Source organism: Miscanthus floridulus, chromosome 19 (assembly GCF_019320115.1).
Source record: "Miscanthus floridulus cultivar M001 chromosome 19, ASM1932011v1, whole genome shotgun sequence".
Lineage (NCBI taxonomy): Eukaryota > Viridiplantae > Streptophyta > Magnoliopsida > Poales > Poaceae > Miscanthus > Miscanthus floridulus.
Window position 1 is genome coordinate 26,307,460 of NC_089598.1, and position 18,550 is coordinate 26,326,009.

Below are 18,550 nucleotides of genomic sequence, written 5' to 3' on the forward strand. Positions count from 1 at the left end.
CGGAGGCTACACCCATCTACTGGTAGCGATCGATAAGTTCTCCAAATGGATCGAGGCTCGTCCGATCAATCAAATCAAATCCGAGCAAGCAGTGCTGTTCTTCACTGATATCATCCATAGGTTCGGGGTTCCGAACACCATCATCACTGACAATGGGACACAGTTCACCAACCAAAAATTCCTAATGTTCTGCGACAACCACCACATCCGTGTGGCCTGGTTGGCTGTAGGACGCCCTAGGACAAATGGCCAAGTAGAACGTGCCAATGGCATGATCCTACAAGGCCTCAAGCCAAGAATATACAACCGATTGAAGAAGTTTGGCAAGAAATGGCTTGCCGAACTCCCATCAGTCATTTGGAGCCTAAGGAACACTCCAAGCCGAGCCATGGGGTTCACACCATTCTTCCTGGTCTACGGAGCCGAGGCTATCCTCCCCACTGACTTGGAATACGGTTCCCCAAGGCTACAGGCCTACAACAAGCAAAGCAACCGCACCACCCGTGAAGACGCCCTCGACCAACTAGAAGAAGCCCAAGACGTTGCGCTACTACATTCGGCCAAGTACCAGCAAGCCCTATGACGCTATCAAGCCTGGCGCATTCAAAGCTGAGACCTGAAGGTGGGCGACCTGGTGTTGAGGCTGAGGTAGAGCAACAAGGGCCACCACAAGCTAACCCCGCCGTGGGAAGGACTGTACATTATCGCCCAAGTGCTGAAGCCCGGGACCTACAAGCTAGCCAACGAGAAGGGCGAAATCCTCACCAACGCTTGGAACATAGAACAGCTACATCATTTTTACCCTTAAATTTCCAAGCATTGTATACATTGTTTCTCAAAATACAATTAAGAAGCATTCTTTAGTTGTTCTAATTTTTCGAGAAACCCCTCAGGCCCATCACGGGCCTTGGCATTATGATAACACCATAAGGGAGACTCAGCTCTGCCTCTGCAGAGGCGCCCACTGTGGGGCTCAAAAAGGACACGGCTCTGCCTCTGCAGAACTAAGCCTCCCTCGGGGCTAGAAGGGGGGACTCCCCCCTAAGTCCCACACACCATTTTTAATCGTTTTTCAAAAAAATTCTACGCCAAACTCTCTAGCGCTCTCTAACAAATCGATTGTAAAAAACCTAAGGACCAAAAGTCTATCTCAGGGCCAAAAGGTCGGCCGAGTCGCAAGACGGCCTACGCCTCTGGGCTACGGCACTCCCTCACCACCTTTTGCTCAAGGGGCAGCTTAGGCTCCGAGGAAGTTTTTGCAAGAGATATGTTCAGAGACGAGACAGAGGGCAGAGGCTCGAAAACACAATAAAAAACGAATAAGAAACGTAGATGCGCACGAGTACTTTAAAAAGGCCTCGATGACCACCAGTGTTATGATACGACAACGTAATCCCTAATCTATTTACATGGCCTCCTGGGCCTAGGTCAAGGCTCAGGGTCTCCAGCATCGGTGGACGGCGTGGAAGGGACCACCTCCTCTTCGAATAGCTTGGCCAGCACCGTGTCGGGGCCCTCCACCGCCTCCATCAGCTTTGCGACATCCTCATCGGCCTCCTTGTCATCATTAGGCAGGATGTAGCCATCGCTGATGGCCTTGAGGTCGACGTCAATGTAGTGCGAGGCGACAACGGCCAGGGCGCGCTTGACGCCTGTGTGCAGCGCCCCTCGGAGGCGCTCGCGCACTTGGCCACTCAACGCGATCAAGCGGCTCCCAAGGGAGCTACCCGACTGGACCTCCTCGACCTCCAGGGCCTCACAGGTGGTACGGGCGGCACTCTGCAACACGTTGTGCTCCCCAATCTCGGCATCGAGCACCGCCTGCACCACGATGGAAGCCTCAGCTGCCCGAGAAGCTTCCTTCTCTAGCCCTACGCCGAGACAAGCAGGACAGGGTTAAGCATGAGATAAAATGAGCCAAACAGGGGCGGAGGCCTATGGGACTCACCCTCGGTTTTCTCTTTCTAGCGTTGGGCCTCGACCCGAGAGGCCTCGGCTTTCTCCTTCCAGCTCTAGACCTCGGCTCAAGAAGCCTCGGCCGCCCTGGAAGCCTCCTTCTCCAACTCTGCACCACATCGGGGAGTTAGAGGTCGAACGCAAGAAAAAACAATAAAACAAGGGGGACGGGACTCACCCTTGGCCTTTTCCTTCAAAGCTAGGGCCTCGACCTAGGAGGCCTCGGCCACCTTGAGCGCCTCTGCCAGGGCACCTTTTGTCAGTAGGTGCGCACCCTCCTCTATCCCTAGCTGCCCAGTGATGGCCTTGGCAGAGGCCTTCGCTTCTTCAGCCTAGGACCTAAAGGTGTCCCGCTCGCTGGCCACCCGGGTTAGCTCCTCCTCCAGCTCCTTGATCCACGCCACCAGAGGGGTAGCCTGCTCCTGAACCATGGCCGCCTCGGCCTTCGCATCGGCATAGCGAAGGCGGAGGTCCTCCACCTCCGTGCTCCATGCTGATAGAAGCTCGTTGGCGCCGGCAAGCAGGTCCTTCTACCACTAGAGCTAGTCCCAGACATCCCTCTCCCGTCGGAGGAAGATCAACTTCCCAAGGGATCGGGCCTCGAGCTCCTAGACAGGAAGAACAGGGGTCATGCACTGCAAGAAAATTCAGAAAAAGACGACACCGCATGAGAAAGGAAAGCGCACACCTGGGCAATGCTGGGCAGATTATCGGCCATGATGGACAGCGCTGTCCATAGCGACTACTCCGCCAGACGGCGGTATTGCTCGAAAGTGTCCCAGCGCCCCCCTCGACCACATCCTCGAGGGCGAACAGAGGCTCCCCCTTAGGGTCGTCCTAGCTCCGCCACAAGACATGCGGGTGATCCCACCCGTGGGGCTCAGGTCATACCCGCACGAGGGCCAAACTTCCCTCGCCAGAGGTCAGAGCAGGCTGCTCCACAGTGTTGGCCGCCTCGGCATCCACCCCCTCCTTCCTCCGGGAAGTATCATCGGAGGAGATCAATTGGACCTCCACTTCCCAGGCGCTCTCCTACAGCGGCGGCGGGCCCTAGATCGGGGGTAGTATTGAAGCTTGCCCCACCCCCATCTCCACTTCCTAGGCCGCCGGCTTTGTCGCGCTCACACTGGCCCCCACCGCCCCAGCCTCGGTAGTCCTAGGGGCTCCGGCCTCTGCCACCGTAGCCTCGGTGGTCCAGGGCACCCCGACCTCCGTTGCCTCGGCCTCAGAGGTCCGGGGGGCCTCGACCTCGGTGGCCTCAGCGACTGAAGGTGCCTCGGCTCCAGCCGACTAGTGGGCCTCGGCCTCGTGAGGCATAGGCTCCTCCTCCTCTGCTTGCTCCATGGCCGCCTCGGCTGCCTCTTCTTGGGCGTTCAGCTCCTTTGGGTTGGCCTCAGCCAAGGCCACGCCACGCTCACCTTGGGCGGTGGAGCTGGCGCTCACCTTGAGCGCCTTACATGGCACCAGGGCGGGCACTTCCACATGACGCTTTTGGTTGGAGGTATAGATTCACAAGGTCAGCATACGATCAAGGGATGAGCGGGAGGTACCGCAACTCCACCAACGAAACACTCACCTCGAGCGGGGATGCAACTGCTTCGGCACGGTGACCCTCCTCTGCAAAGGCGGTGGCGGTGGCAGAGGCACGACCTCTGTATCTGCCGATGCCGGCCGGTCCTCACCTAACCCCGGTGCCCCCTTGACCCTTTGCAGGGGCAGTTGCATCACCCGCACCGCCGCCTGCTCTACCTCAGCCGTCGAGCCCACCGGGCTAACGGCTCGCTTCCCTAACGACCGTGCCTCGGGCGTGTCAGCCTCGTCCCTGGGGCGGGCTAAAAGCATCTAGGCCCCTAGTTGGATTTTGATGATTAATATCAATATGAGATTACTATGACTAACGTGTGTTTTGCAGAGGCAATTGAGTTAGGTCATAGTAATGGTGATCGATTGGGCAATCGAGATGGTCATGCCCCTACGATGGAAATCGTTTCGGTTTTCAAAGGATGGACGACAAGGTTAAGGATGACTAGTTCTAAGTGTCGATTGGAGTTGGAGAGACACTTAGAGTAGTTTAGGACTTTGTTTTTCCTTTGGCCGTACTATTAAGGGGGTATGGATGGGTAGCTTGACCTAGTTAAGTCTAGTGAGTTAGGTGTGGTGCACACTTGTTAAAACTAGCTCTAGATAGCTCCTATGAATGCCTAAGATCCTTTGGAGCAAACTTCATTCACATATGATCGAGAGTTGGAAGTGAATGGAGGGTCAAATGCTGACCGGACGCTGGCCCTGGTGTGACCGGATGCTGGCCGCAGGGTCCGGTCAGTTCATTTGATTAAGCAGATAGCGTTCGGTGTGACCGGACGCTGAATCGGTTAAGTGACTGGACGCTAAGAGGCAGCGTCTGGTCGACTCCAGTAAGGTTCTAGAGAAGGGAATCTATGACCGGACACGTCCGGTCAGTACTAACCAGACCCTGAGGGTTCAGCGTCTGGTCGAGTCCAGTAAGCATCCAGTGAGGGTTTCATGCGACCGGACGCGTCCGATCAGTGGTAACCGGACCCTGCCAGCGTCCGGTCAATACATTTTCACTGGCTCATGGGTTGAACTGACCAGAGCATCCGGTCAATACGACCAGAGCATCCGGTCACCCCGTAGAAGCTCATAACGGTTCGTTTTTTAGGCTGTCTTATAAATAGAAGCTCCACTCGTGTGTGGAGTTACTTTTGCTCATTCCAACAGCTGAGAAACACGTTTGTGAGTGCCAAGAAGAGCAAGGTCCTAGTGAGGTGATTGAGATTTGAGAATCCAAGAGTAGCCTCATTAGTGAATCAAGAGTAGCAAAGTGTGCATCCATCTTCTCATTAGGCTTTGTGTGGTCAAGTGAGAGTTCGTGCTTGTTACTCTTGGTGATCGCCATCACCTAGATGGCTTGGTGGTGGTTGGGAGCTTGGTGATCACCTGGCAGAGCTTGTGAGTGACCCAACTCAAGTTGTGAGCGGCTTTGGGTGATTCGCCGCGATGGAGTGTCGAAGAATCAACCCGTAGAGAGCACTTGATCCTTATGCAGATCAAGGGGGAGCTACACCCTTGCGCGGGTGCTCCAACGAGGACTAGTGGGGAGTGGCGACTCTCCGATACCTCGGCAAAACATCGCCATGTTCCTCTCTCTCTCTCTCTATTTACTTTGAGCACTTACTTTGAGTACTTACTTTGAGTATTTACTTTGAGCAATTCAATACTTGTTTTTATATCCATAGAATTGCATGCTAGAGTAAGTTTGGAACATAGGTTGCAAGTCCGTTGTGCGTTAGTTTGATAGAAACACTTTTCTAGGCACAAGGGGTTAATTGGGCTATCCGTAGGATTTGATTATTGCAAGAGAATTTAGAATTAGCCCAATTCACCCCCCTCCTCTTGGGCATCTTGATCCTTTCAATTAGTATCAGAGCCTTGTGCTCACATTTTTAAGCTTAATCGCTTAGAGCAAGATGTCTCATGGGGATGAACCTCCTCCTATCTTTGAGGGAGATGACTTTCCTTATTGGAAAATCCGCATGGAGGCATACTTAGAAGCACTAGACGTTGGTATTCTTAGAGCCGCCTCACAAGGCTTCCCAAAACCTCGGGATGCTACTAACCTACAAGGCAATGAGGTTAACTATGAAAAATGGAATGCAAAGGCTTGAAACACCATCTTTAGAGGCCTTTGCAAAGATGTGTTTAACCGTGTAAGGAACCACAAAGACGCCCATGCACTATGGTCAGACGTTTATGTGCTCCATGAGGGAACCAAGAGTGAGTGTGAGGAATGCTATCATCTTGTGATTAAAAAGCTAAATTCTTTTGAGATGCTTCCCAAAGAAAGTGCTAATGAAATGTATTCTTGTTTAAATGTTCTTGTAGAGGAAGTCAATGGGCTTGGACTTACTCAAATGTCACCATCCAACGTTGTGAGAAAGATCTTGAGTGTCCTCCCCATTGACAAATATGGGCACATTGTGACCGTGCTACATCAAGGTGATCTTTCCGCCGCTACACCGACACAAATCTTGGGAAAGATCAATGCTCATGAGATGTACATGCACATCACACCACAAGATGGCTCATCCTCTACAAAGAAGAAAGAGAAGGACTTAGCATTCAAAGCTAGCCAAGATAAGGGCAAGGCAAGACTTGAGTATGAGAGCTCAAGTGATGAAGATGATGAAGAAAGTCTTGCTCTCATGGTGAAGAAGATCGCCAAGATGCTAAAGAAGCTAAACAAGAGTGGCATCAAGTTTGACGGCAAGAAGAAGAAGTTCTTCACTAGCTTAAGAAGAAAGCTAATCTCCAAGATGGATTGCTACAATTGTGGCGAACTTGGTCATCTAGCTCATCAATGCACAAAGCCCAAGAAAGACAAGTTCAAGAACAAGGGCAAGAAAGATGACTCAAGCAATGAAGATGAAGATGAGAAGAAAAAGTACAAGCCATACAAGAAGAGAGATGACAAAAAGAGGGACTTCTACAAGAAGAAGAAGAGTGGCAAGGCCTACATTGTTGGTGATTGGCTCATGGATATTGACTCATCAAGTGGATCACCCGATGATGATAGTGACAATGAGAAGGTGGCCGCCATTGCTATTGATCTTCCATCTTCACCGCCACCATCACCATCATCCTCTACACACCTATGCCTTATGGCCAAGGGTGAACGCAAGGTAACTAAGAGTGATGATAGTAGTGATGATGAGCAAGCTAGTGATGATGATAGCGATAGCGATAATGATTCACCTACATATGATGATCTTGTCAAAATACTAAGAAAATACACTAAGATCATTAGAAAGAGTAGAGCTACAAATGAAAAGCTTGATGCTAAAAATGATTCACTCTTAGCTAAGTGTGATACATTGGAAAAGGCTAATAATGAGCTTAGAGAAACTAATGATGCTATATCATCCAAACTCAAGGAGCTCAAATCTTCTAAGAAAGAGCTTAAGGATAAACATGATAAACTTGAGTGGGTGCACAATGAGCTCATCACTAGTCACAACAAGCTAAAAGATGAATACACTACTCTTAAAATCAATCATGATACACTTGTTATTGCTCAAGAATTCTTACTAAATGAGCCACATGATGCTACTAACCATGTTGTTAAGATTGATATAGCCACATCATGTGATGATTTGATTGATGAAAGCATTGAGCATGGATCTAGTAGCAAAGGCAAGCAAGTGGTTGAGTGCAATGACTATGATGAGTATGTCAAGCTCAAGAGTGACAATGAGAAGCTCATGAAAGATCTTGAAGAGATGAAAAGTCACAACACCATTGTGCTAGAAACTCTTGATCATGACAAAGAGTTGATCCTTGAGAATGAGAAGCTCAAAAAAGAAAACAAGAAACTCAAGGAAGAGAAGAACAATGATGTTCTCAAGGAAGAGAACAAGAAGCTCAAGATGGAGAAAGAGCATCTCAAGGTGGGATTGAGCAAGTTTGCTAGAGGCAAGCATCTCCAAAATGAGCTACTCATGAACACCATCATGAAGATGGATAGAAGTGGCATTGGATATGTGGCAAGTATAGAGAAGAAGAAGGCTCAAGTTCAACAACAACAATCAAAGCAAAAGCCAAAGCCAAAGAGATGCTTTGAGTGTGGACAAGAAGGCCACTTTGCTCATGAGTGTCAAACTCCACCGCCACAACCCTTGCCCAAGCATGCTAGACTTTTTACTTTCAATGCTCACTACATGCTTAGAAAAGATTCTAGTGGAAAGATAAAAGTCATGTTCTTAGGACCCCCCAACAAGAGTAGGCCTAAGAAGATTTGGGTGGCTAAGTCACTTGTTGAGAAGGTGAAGAGCCCTCAACAAGTTTGGATTCCTAAAGTTTGAATCTCATGTGTGTAGGTGAACTACAAGACCGGTGAAAGTCATTGGGTTATTGATAGTGGTTGCACTCAACATATGACCAGTGATCCTCGTATGTTCACCTCACTAGATGAAGAGGTAGATGGATAAGAGAAAATAACATTTAGAGATAATTCAAAGGGTAAGGTTAAAGGATTGGGCAAAGTGGCAATATCAAATGATCATTCCATCTCCAATGTGCTCTATGTTGCTTCATTGAGCTTCAACTTGCTATCCGTTGGGCAATTGTGTGATCTTGGCTTTCAGTGCTTGTTCACCGAGAAGGAGGTTGTTGTATCCAAGGTAGATGACAATCAAGTGATATTCAATGGATTTAGATACAATAACTTATATCTAGTTGACTTCACCTCCAAAGATGCAAATTTGAAGACTTGCCTATTCACCAAAACAACACTTGGGTAGCTATGGCATAGAAGACTTGCTCATGTTGGGATGAGCTCACTCAAGAAGCTTATGAAGAATGATTTGGTGAGAGGGTTGAAGGATGTGAAGTTTGAGAAGGACAAGCTTTGTAGTGCATGTCAAGCCAGCAAGCAAGTTGCAAACACTCATCCAACCAAAGCTTTCATGTCAACCACAAGAGTGCTAGAACTCCTACACATGGATTTATTTGGACCAACAACATACAAGAGTTTAGGAGGAAATCTCTATTGTCTTGTGATTGTGGATGACTATTCAAGGTATACATGGGTGTTCTTCCTTCATGACAAATCCGAAGTTGCATATTGCTTCAAGAAGTTTGCCAAGAGAGCTCAAAATGAATTTGAAGTAAAGCTCAAGAAGATTAGAAGTGACAATGGCAAAGAATTTGACAACACAAATATTGAAGCCTATTGTGATAAAGTTGGAATCAAACATGAAGTCTCTACAACCTATACTCCTCAACAAAATGGTGTAGTTGAGAGGAAGAACCGGACTTTGATCACTCTTGCAAGGACAATGCTAGATGAGTACAACACCCCTAAAGCTCTATGGGCAGAAGCAATCAACACCGCATGTTATGCATCCAACCACCTATTCCTTCAAAAGTTCCTTAGCAAGACACCTTATGAGTTGCTCAATGGGAAGAAGCTGGGCATCTCATTCTTTAGGGTGTTTGGTTGCAAATGCTACATCTATAAGAAGCGGCAACACCTAGGGAAGTTCCAAAGACGTTGTGATATAGGTTTTCTTGTTGGTTACTCATTGAAGTCCAAAGCATATAGAGTATTTAATCATGCCACCGGCTTGGTTGAAGAAACATATGATGTGGAATTTGATGAATCTAACGGCTCCTAAGGAGCACATGAGAATCTTGATGATGTAGGTGATGAACCATTGAGGGAGGCCATGAAGAATATTCCGGTGGGAGACATCAAGCCAAAAGATGATAAAGATGATGTACAAGTCATTAACCAACCTTCTTCATCAAGTATACCACAAGATGGTGAAAAAGATGGGAGAGTAGAAAATGAAGATACTCATATCTCCCATGAGCAAATGGTGGTACAAGCACAAGATGTTGATGCTCCACAACCTCCTCCTCAAGTGGTCAATAGAAGAAATACACCTCTCCTACAAGATCATCAACAAGATCTCATCATAGGGAGTCCATCAAAGGGTGTAATGACTCAATCTCAAAAACTTGCTTCATTTATTGCTTATCATTCTTTTGTCTCTTGCTATGAGGCTACCAAGGTAGAAGAAGCTCTTAAAGATCCGGATTAGATCAATGCCATGCATGAAGAGTTGAACAACTTCACTCGTAATGAAGTTTGGACTCTTGAAGAGCGACCAAAAGGTGCAAGAGTCATTGGAACAAAGTGGGTGTTCCGCAATAAGCAAGATGATCAAGGTGTTGTTGTGAGGAACAAGGTAAGACTAGTTGCAAAGGGGTTCTCTCAAGTTGACGGTTTGGATTTTGGAGAGACCTTTGCACCGGTTGTAAGATTAGAAGCCATCCGTATCCTTCTTGCATATGCATCACATCATGAAATGAAGCTATATCAAATGGATGTGAAAAGTGCATTTTTAAATGGCTTTATTAATGAACTAGTCTATGTTGATCAACCTCCCAGGTTTGAAGACCCTAGATATCCTAATCATGTTTATAGGTTGTCCAAGGCACTATATGGGCTTAAGCAAGCCCCAAGAGCTTGGTATAAGCGCCTTCGGGACTTCCTTATTGAGAAGGGCTTCACCATTGGGAAGGTCGACACCACACTATTCACCAAGAAGCTTGATGGGCATATCTTCATTTGTCAAGTATATGTTGATGATATCATCTTTGGATCATCAAATGAAGACTCATGCAAAGAATTTGGTGAATTGATGTCGAAGGAGTTCGAGATGTCAATGATTGGTGAGCTTACATTCTTTCTTGGTTTTCAAGTCAAGCAAATGAAAGAAGGCATCTTCATCTCTCAAGAGAAATACACAAAAGATCTTCTCAAGAGATTCAAGATAGATGAATGTAAGCCAATCAAGACACCAATGCCTACCAATGGACATCTCGACCTAGATGAGGGAGGTAACCCGGTTGATCAAATTCTCTACCGTTCTATGATTGGTAGCTTGTTATATTTAACCACATCTAGGCCCGACATCATGTTTAGTGTGTGTATGTGTGCTAGATTTCAAGCTAGTCCTAAGGAAACACATTTAATTGCCGTAAAAAGAATCCTTAAGTATCTTAAGCACACACCAAGCATTGGCCTTTGGTATCCCAAAGGAGCTTTATTTGAATTAATTGGCTATTCCGATTCGGATTACGCCGGATGTAAAGTTGATAGAAAAAGCACATCCAGAGGGTGCTATTTGCTTGGTAGATCACTTGTGTCTTGGTCCTCCAAGAAACAAAATAGTGTGGCTTTGTCCACCGCCGAAGCGGAATACATTGCCGCGGGTGCTTGTTGTGCACAAATTTTATACATGAAACAAACTTTGCTAGACTATGGTGTAGTTCTAGAAAAGGTACCTCTTTTGTGCGACAATGAAAGTGCGGTAAAACTTGCAAATAATCCGGTTCAACATTCTCGTACCAAGCACATAGATATCCACCATCACTTTCTAAGAGATCATGTTGCTAAAAATGATATATCACTAGAAGGTGTAAGAACCGAAGATCAATTAGCGGATATTTTCACTAAACCGCTAGATGAGGCTACATTTTGTAGATTGCGGAATGAGCTCAATGTACTTGACTTTAGCAACTTCACTAAATATTGAGCTTGTGTTGTCCATTGCATTCATTGTAATATACAACATGTTTAATTTTTGGCAATGCATATAGGGCTTGTCTAACATGGTTAAGATAACCGCTGAAAAGCGTGTGAAGAAGCTTAACCTTGGATCAAACTTGACAAGCAACTAGATTTACTTACAAGTATTGCATATGCATGAATGTTGGTTTGTCATTTTGTTCCATTTGCCCTCTTATTGCCTATTTTCTTAAAAAGAATTATAGCCTAAGGCAAAATATTTTGAAAAAATATGAGGGTTTCAGAGAGGTCACTCACATCAGTCCCAATTGGTGTTTATTTGGATCTTATTCAAGTTGGGACTTGATTGGGAATAGGCAGTGCGAAGGAACTTTAAAGATTTGCTGGAAAAGGTGCACCGAACGCTGCACCGGACGCTGCTGTCCAGCGTCCGGTCAGTTCACAGGAGGTGAACTGCTGCCGAAGGAGTGACCGGACGCTGCATTTGTGCGTCCGGTCAGGAAGGGATCCAGCATCCGGTCGATTTGTGAAGAAATAGGTTGTACTGACCGGACCCTGCCTGCGTCCGGTCATGGACCACCGGACTCGTCCGGTCCCGATTCTAGAGGAATTGGACCTCTCTGGAATCGACCGGACGCTGGGTGGTAGCGTCCGGTCGCTACCACCAGAGCATCCGGTCAGTGAATTTCGCGCGGCTTCAGGACTCTTTTCTCCGTTTCCTAATCTGTCGCGTTTGGGGGATCTATTTAACCACCGCCGTACCCTTTTTGCCCCACATCTCGCCTTGCCCTAGCCCGAGCCACCGCTAGGTCGCCGCCGCTGCTCTCCCGCGCCAATGCCGCCGTCCTGCTCTACACGCCACCAGTCAAACACAGCCGTGCGCCTCCGCGCCTCCCGTGACTGCACGCCACCGGAATCGCCGCGCTGTCCTGCACTGCTCCTCCATGCCACCCACGCCCAAGTCACCGCGCCACCGCTGAGGTGCCCGCTGCCGGGCCTCGCCATGTGCCCAAGCCACCGCGCGCCTCTCGCATGTCTGCGACGCCGGAGTCAAGACCAAGGGGCTCTCAAGGCCAATTGATTCCAACCTTTACCCTACCTCCTTGATTGGTAAGGCCAGACCATTGTTTCAATCTTGATCTTTTCAATTGTGACCTAGATCAAATTGCAGTGCACTGATTCCCAATCGCATTCAGGGCTTTCGACCTAACCCTAGCCGGTTCTGAGGTTCCCCCCGCGCGACGTCTTTTCTTTTCCCGGATCGCTGATCGTCAGGTAGCTTGCCCGTCGTCTCAAATTCGTACCTACATGCTTGCTTCCTAGGTTTTCGCATCTATTAGTTATGTTGTATTTATTCGTATATCCATCTATTCTATCGTGCAGCGAGTCGGTGTCGTTGAAATTCTTGTGGCAGTTGGTAGTCTACTCGGAGCCAAGCTCGCGAGTAAGGATCGAGGCCAAGCCTTGGGAGTGTCAGTTTGACAGTTGATCTTCATCAGCGGCAGTTCACCCCCTTGTCAAATCAGATGGCTCGCACCAAGAACATTGGTGGTGGCCCAGGTGATGATGATCGGAGGCCCCTGCCTCGCTAGCCTGCAGGATCGAAGGGCAAGTCAACAAAGCAGGTGACATCCAAGAAGCGCAAGTACCCCGACGTAGAGACAACGAGAGCAGCAGCTGTTGTAGAGGCCGCAGAGCGTGCTGAGAGAGGTGGTGCCCGTAGTGGAGTCGTCATAGCAGATCAGCTAGCACTAGATGCGCAGGGTAGACTGAGGGAGATCGAGCGACTTCATGGTAGTCCACCTGGGACTATTGTGATGGCAGGACATCGTCTAGCCATTGAGGAGCCTCAGTGTCAGGGGGAGTCTCAGTAGGAGTCACAGCAGTAGCCCCCACCAGCAGAGCCTCAGCCAGCCCAGGAGACTCAGGAGGGTCAGCAGACCGAGGAGACCGAGCTAACACCCTAGCTACGCCGCTCGGGTCATACCAGTGCTATTGTTCCACTGAGGCCAGCTACACAGCGCAGGGGTTCACGCCCACCGCCCAGACCACAGGGTCCGCCTCCAGTGGTACACCTCGACTTGAGGGCCGCCACAGCTAGACAGGTTCGCCAGCTGAGATTTGTTGAGTTTGACGTGTGGTTCCCTACGAGGAGGGATGAGAGAGCAGCTGAGGGGTTCTATACACCGCTCTAGGAGGACTTCTACAATGCATATCTGAACAGTGGGGCAGTGTTCAGATCTCAGAGGGTCTACAGTTTGGAGTCTATTGTGGCAGCCACTGGAGAGCACATTCGCCCCTACTTGTCATATTTACCGGGGCTTGCAGATCTGATTGGTTGGATAGGAGTATATGTACCATCTTGGGTCTGGTAGTTTTATGCTTCACTCTACGTTGATCCGCATCACAACTTCATTCACTTTGCATTCAACGGCAGAGATTACCGGGTGATGAGCTTCAGGGCTTGGGAGATACTACGGCTACAGGATCAGCCTATCAAGCTGCATGAGGTATGCTATGGACAGCAGGAGCCTCCCAGGCGCCCTCATGGAGGGATGGTGCCCCCGACAGATCTGGTGAGACATTACTTCAAGGAGCCCTTTGGTGAGGGGTCGAGCAGGAACCCCAGTGACCTGACTCCTACAGCGTGAGTGTTAGAGGCCATCATCAGGAGGATACTGCTTCCTAGGTTGGGATATAGAGAGGGTCTGACTCGCTTGCAGCTCTGGCTTCTTAATGCCCTAATGTAGCAGACCGTGTTCGATATTTGGGACCTCCTTCTATTAGAGATGGAGGATACTATTGCTGAGGGCTTCAAGGGTCGTAGACAGCTTCCATATGCACATTGGATTACTTTCCTGATGCTTAAGTGTGTGCAAGTCAGGACCCCAGAGATAGTTGCCGAGTATAGGGCTGCCACCACAGAGTTTCCAGCATACAACATGGCACAGAGGATCAGGTATAGCACTCCACAGGCACCTACTCAGCCCAACCGTCGTCCAGATGTTCCAGAGTCAGCAGCTCAGCAGGACAAGATCATTAGAGGCATAGCCTCTATAGAGGAGGAGCAGCTTGAGGCACAGCAGGGGATGATCGAGTCCAGTGATAGCTCGGATGATGACTATCAGCCGATACCTCAGATGCCTCCACGTAGACATGATGCAGAGGCCGGTAGTTCTAGCTCAGCACCACCTGCACCGTAGACGGACCCTGCATTGATTACCATTCTTGAGCGGATGCAGCGGGAGCAGGCACGATAGGCTCAGGAGACAGCTACCAACTTCGCCCAGTTTTAGGCTCGTCAGGATGAGTTCCAGCGGCAATAGCAGCTCCTTCAGCACCAGCAATTACTTATGCAGCAGCAGCTCATGGGATTCATGCAGCATGTAGTGACAGCACTTGGGGCCCCATAGCCACAGTCTTCGCCCTAGCTTGCGCCGCCTGCCACCACTTTGATGACTCCAGCAGTACAGCCCAGTGAGCTTCAGAGTCAGGGACAGCCCCCAGCTCTATTCGCTTCACCTATAGTTCAGGTGTCCCAGTGGTTGTCCTCACCAGTGGTAGCCCCGCAGTTCACGCCTCTTCAGACGGGCTTCACACTAGAGCAGTCTTCCTCGCTATTTGTGCCTGACACGTCAGTCTCCAGGAGTCTTGGAGCATCCTTTAGCGAGTTGACCGGCATGCCTACTCCGCCACACATGCATACCGCCGGTCCTTCTACAGCAGCTCCAGTTGCAGTGACTACTCAGAGGCTCCCCTCGTCTGTTGCCTTGTCAGATCCTACGATAGATATCCTAGCAGCTTCCCAGGCAGCACCAGCCCCAGCTCAGACCTAGACCACTTTAGCGACACTTCCTGCTTTAGAGGGTCAGTCAGTTCAGAGCTCAGGGTCAGATGATGATGGCACCCAGTTCCATCTTGCTCCACGTACTTTAGCGTCCGGCTCATCCGCTGTAGCCCCGCCGACCAACCCTTAGGTTTTAGTGTTTGACGCCAAAGGGGGAGAGGGTTCGAGTATGTAGACTCAAGGGGAGCAAGATTTAGGGGGAGCTAGTTATCTAGTATTAGTCTATTATATACATTTGGAGTTCATATTTGTGTGATACACTATTACTTATGCATTCGTGTGCTACTTTCATGCATTCTATTATATATATGTGATAGTGCTATCTACGTGATTGTGATATATGACATGTGTGCTTTCTACTTTGCATTATTTAAATGTCATATCACTTGTATTATGCTCATTTGCTTTTGCTTCCGCGTTAATACCTCGAAGCAAATGAGCATTGTTATTTGTACTCATGCTTATTTCATATCCTTTGAGTACATTGTGTTGGCTTGGGTCATATGAGCTTGCCTAACACTTTTGTTCTTATTGCCAAAAGCTTATATGAACCAAGCCCGTAAAAAAACCTCACTCTTTCACATACTCGAGGTGGTATTATCATCAATCACCAAAAGGGGGAGATTGAAAGCATCTAGGCCCCTAGTTGGATTTCGGTGATTAATGTCAATATGAGATTACTATGACTAACGTGTGTTTTGCAGAGGTAATTGAGTTAGGTCATAGTAATGGTGATCGGTTTTCAAAGGATGGACGACAAGGTTAAGGATGACTAGTTCTAAGTGTCGATTGGAGTTGGATAGACACTTAGAGTAGTTTAGGACTTTGTTTTTCCTTTGGCCGTACTATTAAGGGGGCTATGGACGGGTAGCTTGACCTAGTTAAGTCTAGTGAGTTAGGTGTGGTGCACACTTGTTAAAACTAGCTCTAGGTAGCTCCTATGAATGCCTAAGATCCTTTGGAGCAAACTTTATTCACATATGATCGAGAGTTGGAAGTGAATGGAGGGTCAAATGCTGACCGGACACTGGCCCCGGTGCGACCGGACACTAGCCGCAGGGTCCGGTAGTTCATTTGATTAAGTAGACAGTGTTCGGTGTGACTGGACGCTAAATCGGTTAAGTGACCGGACGCTGAGAGGCAGCGTCCGGTCGACTCTAGTAAGGTTCCAAAGAAGGGAATCTATGACCGGACACGTCCGGTCAGTACTGACCGGACCCTGAGGGTTCAGCGTCTGGTCGAGTCCAGTAAGCATCCAGTGAGGGTTTCATGCGACCGAACGCGTCTGGTCAGTGGTAACCGGACCCTGCCAGTGTCCAGTTAATACATTTTCACTGGCTCATGGGTTGAACTGACCGGAGCATCCGGTTAATACGATCGGAGCGTCTGGTCACCCCACAGAAGCTCATAACGGTTCGTTTTTCAGGCTGTCTTATAAATAGAAGTTCCACTCGTGTGTGGAGTTACTTTTGCTCATTCCAATAGCTGAGAAACACGTTTGTGAGTGCCAAGAAGAGCAAGGTCCTAGTGAGGTGATTGAGATTTGAGAATCCAAGAGAGTAGCCTCATTAGTGAATCAAGAGTAGCAAAGTGTGCATCCATCTTCTCATTAGGCTTTGCGTGGTCAAGTGAGAGTTCATGCTTGTTACTCTTGGTGATCGCCATCACCTAGATGGCTTGGTGGTGGTTGGGAGCTTGGTGATCACCCGGCAGAGCTTGTGGGTGACCCAACTCAAGTTGTGAGCGGCTTTGGGTGATTCGCCACGACGGAGTGTCGAAGAATCAACCCGTAGAGAGCACTTGATCCTTGCGCGGATCAAGGGGGAGCTACACCCTTGCGTGGGTGCTCCAACGAGGACTAGTGGGGAGTGGCGACTCTCCAATACCTCGACAAAACATCGCCGCGTTCCTTTCTCTCTCTATTTACTTTGAGCACTTACTTTGAGTACTTACTTTGAGTATTTACTTTGAACAATTCAATACTTGTTTTTACATCCATAGAATTGCATGCTAGAGTAAGTTTAGAACATAGGTTGCAAGTCCGTTGTGCGTTAGTTTGATAGAAACACTTTTCTAGGCACAAGGGGTTAATTGGGCTATCCGTAGGATTTGATTATTGCAAGAGAATTTAGAATTAGCCCAATTCACCCCCCCTCTTGGGCATCTTGATCCTTTCACGGGCGATCGCCAGCCCTGAGGCGTCCTCTCCTCCTCCTCCTAGAAGCACCGGGCTACTCGCCGACGCTCCGAGCGCCATCTCCCCGACGTCAGGGAGATGGTCTAGGGGACCCCGCCCCATCTCGCTCTCGTCATCTCCATCCGAAGCATCCGTCGACAGTGACGGCGATGGAGACAACTCCATCGGGAAACCGTCCTGCCTCTGCTGCCGGTGGCGCTTCTCCAGCCCCTCGTGCTCAAGGATCTTCCTCGTGCGCTTTGCCTCCTCGGCATCCTTCTTCTTCTTCTGTGCCTCGATGTGCGCCCTGTTGATCGCCCGCCGCTTTGCATCCTCAGGAACGGGTGGCGGGGAGGCTCGCACATCCCTCATCCCCTGCAGGAACGGTGAACACGGGTAAGGGAACAGGAAGCGGTGAGGAATGGAGAGGCCTCAGGGGCTGCAGTGGCGCATGACTCACCAGGGAGAGGTGCCCCCATGACAGGTGCATCACGATGGAGGTCAGACCACCGCTCCTCAGCTTCCCCTCCACCGTCTCCCACACCCAATGTAGAATCTCCTCGTCGGAGAGGGTGTTGGCGAACATCCGGATGCCCTCGATCGGCTCATCCGGTCTCATGTCGAATAGGTGCCACCGCTGAGCCATCAGCGGCAGCACCCTCCGGCGGTGGAAGGTAGCCACGACCACAGCCGTCGTAAGGCAGCGGCTCCATAGCCTCTCTAGCCCCTCCAGGAGCGGCTGCAGCTTGGGCTAATCCTCCTTCGTGATGTCATACCTCCACTTCTCTGGACAGCTCTCCATGATCCGCCCGGTGTAGGGGGGAAGTCCGCCGTCGTCGTTGCGGAGGTAGAACCAGCTGGTGTACTAGCGGCGATTGGTTGACGTGAGCTGGGCCGGGATGTAAAGGTGCTGACGGTCCTGGCGCACTTGGAGAGTGCAGCCACCGGCCCTCACCGCCTTCCTCATGTCCGTTATGCCCGTCGGCTTGGTGGTATGCCCCGCCCGGAAGAGGTGGAGCCACAGCTCCCAATGGGGGGCAATCCCCAGATATCCCTCGCAGATGGTGACGAAGATGGCCGCCTACGCAATGGAGTTGGGGTTGAAGTTGTGGAGCTCTATGCCATAGTAGTGCGGGAGCACCCGCATGAACCGGTCTGCCGACAGGGCGAGACCGTGCTCGTGGAAGGACATGAAGCTCACAACGTAGCCATCGTGGGGCCTCGGCTCTGGCTCGCCCGATGGAGCAATCCACTCTAGCCTGTTGGGGTCGGTAACCGGATGGAGAAGGCCATCGTCGATGAGCGACTGCAGCATCTCCACGGATACGTCAGACGGACCCTAAGGATCCGCCTCAATGACAACAACAGTACCGGCCATGAGTGCGGTGGAGAATTCGACTACGGCGGTAAGCCTCGCCCTCTCCCTCTCTTCCTCTCCCTTCTCCCTTCTTCTCCC